The sequence below is a fragment of the Suricata suricatta genome, chromosome 3, assembly GCF_006229205.1.
Source record: "Suricata suricatta isolate VVHF042 chromosome 3, meerkat_22Aug2017_6uvM2_HiC, whole genome shotgun sequence".
Taxonomy (NCBI): domain Eukaryota; kingdom Metazoa; phylum Chordata; class Mammalia; order Carnivora; family Herpestidae; genus Suricata; species Suricata suricatta.
Window position 1 is genome coordinate 70,884,773 of NC_043702.1, and position 3,050 is coordinate 70,887,822.

Here is a 3,050-nt window from a genome sequence, read left to right on the forward strand (position 1 = left end):
ATGTAAACTAATCTCCATTGCTTGTAATCATAACAGAACTGTAAAACCAAAATGAAATCCGAACAAAGCTATAAAACCAATGTTTCAAATAACTTTATTTAATGAGACAGATGATATTGTCTTACTAACAGAAATGTCTGCTCACCTTGTAAACACAGTATTATCATGTGCTAGGAACAGGGTTGGTGTTTTTTGTTGGTGGTGGTAGTGGTTCTACATGCCCGTACTGAGTGAACAGACTTATCAGAATTAGTTCATTCCTTCAACCATTGATCTTTATTTTTTTTTCCAAAAAATCTTTAGAAATTGAACAGTGGCTCATCAACCCATCAGGATTTTCAACAATACCAGCTCTAAAACATCCAAATATTCTTCTAAAGAACTTGCTTCCGGAAGCTGATATGTATAACTAAGCTGATGTCTGCCTTACAGGTTTTAATAAGCCATCTTCTCTATACCATTATGAAGGGAGAACTCTTTCTGGAAGCAAAGAAGAATGAGTTCAGATGAAAGAAAATCACTCAAATTAGTTCCTTAAATATTTTATATGAAAAAATTTCTAAAAATTACAATTTATATTCTATATTACAATCTGAGCACAGAGAGGCTGGGGTGAGTCTAAGAGCTTAATTGTAACAGGGATGCTTTCCACAAAATTTTATAGAATGAATTCTCCAAATTTATAGGAAAATATTATACAGGACTCTTAGGTTGCTCAAGACTGTTTCCTAATAGTTTGTGAAAGCTGTTGACTTTTAGAAATGAACATGTTGATCTGGGTGTAAAGGAGGAGGATATGCAGAAAACAGAAGAGATGCCAATTCACAATGCAGCAGGCAATTAATTAACAAGAGTCATGCTCCTTGAAACATATGATGGAAGGGATCTAAGAATCTTGGAATAACAGAAGATGTATTTCTTTCGAATTACTTCACTTGGGCGATTTCTCCACCAGAGTTAACTCAATGGATTAGACAGAGGTTGGGGTAAGGCACTAGTTCTCAATAGGGGGCAATTTCGCTTCCAGGTGACATTTAGCAATGTCTGGAGGCAATTTTAAATGTCACAACTGGGGGAGGGGGTGCCTGGGAGGCTCAGTTGGTTAAGTATCCCACTTCAGCTCAGGTCATGATATCAAGGTTCGTGGGTTCAAGCCCCGCATTGGGCTCAGTGCTGACCCCTTAGACCTTGGAGCTTGCTTTGGATTCTGTGTCTCCCTCTCTCTCTCTGTCCCTCCCCTGCTCATGCTCGCTCGCTCGCTCTCTCTCTCAAAAATAAAGATTAACCAAAAAAAAAAAAGTAAAAAAAATATGTCACAACTGTGGAGAGGAGGCATCCTCTTTGCATCAAATGGATAGAGGTCAAGGATGCTGCAAAACATTTTACAATGCAAAGGACACACCCCACAGCAATTATCCAGCCAAATACGTCAATAGTACCAAAACTGAGCAACTCTGGATTAAGGTATCCAAGCCAAAGGACTGTATCTGGGCTGTATCCTTGTGTGGATAGGGAATGCGTGATGGGGCTGTGTCCTTGCCTATCTATCCTCCTGCTTTACACACGCACATGCACATGCACAGGCACGTGCAATCATCAGTTTATTGTCAAAAGGTCACAAGAACTACCTTGAATCCTCCCAGATAGTCTCCTGCAATACAAGTTACTCACAGGAAGGTTGAGTCAGAGGGTTTTGCATTGAGCCAGTCACACAAGATCGCTACTGAAGGAACACAGAAGTTGAACAGTTAAAAGTGTAACAGGATTCATTAGTTCATTTATTCACTTATTTGGCAAACCTTTGCTGGGCACCCACATGTGCCACTCTGCTAGGCATGATGATGATGCACAGTGAACACAACCAAACCTGGTCCCTGCCCTCCTGGAGCTTACAGCCTACCAGAGACTAGAAAGGCCACCAAGAAGAGGCCGGTAAAATGAGAACTCCATCGATGTACCCCAGGAACATTCATAGAGCAGCTTGAGAAGCTTTTATTAAGTGTAATTTCATTTGAATCACACAACAAACCTGGAGACAGGCTTTATTCCCTTCATAGAGGTTAAAAACATGCCCAAGGTCACATAGTTTATAAATGGCAGAGCTTGAGCCAAGTGACACTGAGGTCCCTGTTCTACAGAGTAAGGGTACACACAGGCACTTTTGCTTGATTGACCTGGAATTTCCTCTCCTGATTCTCACCAAGCATACAGGTATTGTTTTTCCCGTTATGAATAAAAATGCCTCCCTGCCTTATACATCTTTTTGCTTATACAATACCTGGGGATTATTCTCTAGATGTTTCAGGTATATATGCCTTACCTTCCTAATTGGATTGTAAACTGACCTGCAGGGACCAGATCTTCCATTTCCTTTGCAACCTTTTTGCAGTACTGCAGTCACCCAATAAATGCCTGCTGCATGAATGAACGTGTAGAGATAAAAATACTTTATGGTATCCCCATTTATTGGTTGCATGCTTTTATTTTGCTTTGTGATAGGACTGTACATTACAAGTTTCTAGAGGGCAGAGGAAATGGCTTGGTGCTTTCCTTACACTCAGCAGGCACCATGCAAAATTTGATCCTCGCATGCCTTTTTGATGCTCTGGATAATATTAGAACACTGGAGTGTTTTTGTGTATCTAAGGACCGAGGTTGTCAGCCTCTCTGCGGCGGGGAATGTTCCTTCCTTCCCACAGTAAGCTTCCCTGGCGCCTAGGACAGGGCTAGATTACTGCAGAAGGCCCCTCTCCCCTGAACGCTCCCCCTTTCCACCACCCGCGCTTATTTTTATTGCTAAGGAGGCCGACTGCGAAAATGGTAAGCTCTTGCATAACCCCAGACCTTGCAAGGAAATGAGCAAAGTGGAAGCGGATTTGAAGGCAGCTCAGAAATGGCCTGGATGAGAACCCTGAGGCTTCTCCCCGACCCGCAGGACCCCAGCCTCCCGCCGCCCGCAGTCGCGGGGCCCGGGAGGGGCAGCCCTCCCGCCCCGCGCGCCCCCTGGAGCTGTCCAGACGGCCGCGCCCGCGCCTACCTGGGCACTCACC

The 3,050-nt window shown here is 43.5% G+C and overlaps 1 long non-coding RNA gene across 2 annotated transcripts; it reads right to left on the bottom strand.

Moving 5' to 3' along the window:
- Positions 1 to 253: 253 nt before the first annotated feature.
- On the bottom strand, positions 254 to 3,050 carry LOC115287801. Of its 2 annotated transcripts, XR_003906663.1 has the most exons (3): positions 3,038 to 3,050; positions 1,629 to 1,723; positions 254 to 480 (listed from the first exon to the last, which is right to left on the bottom strand). It is a non-coding gene; the product is annotated as an uncharacterized LOC115287801 (long non-coding RNA). The 2 variants fall into 2 exon arrangements; XR_003906662.1 differs by lacking the exon at positions 3,038 to 3,050 and having other exon boundaries at positions 1,629 to 2,921.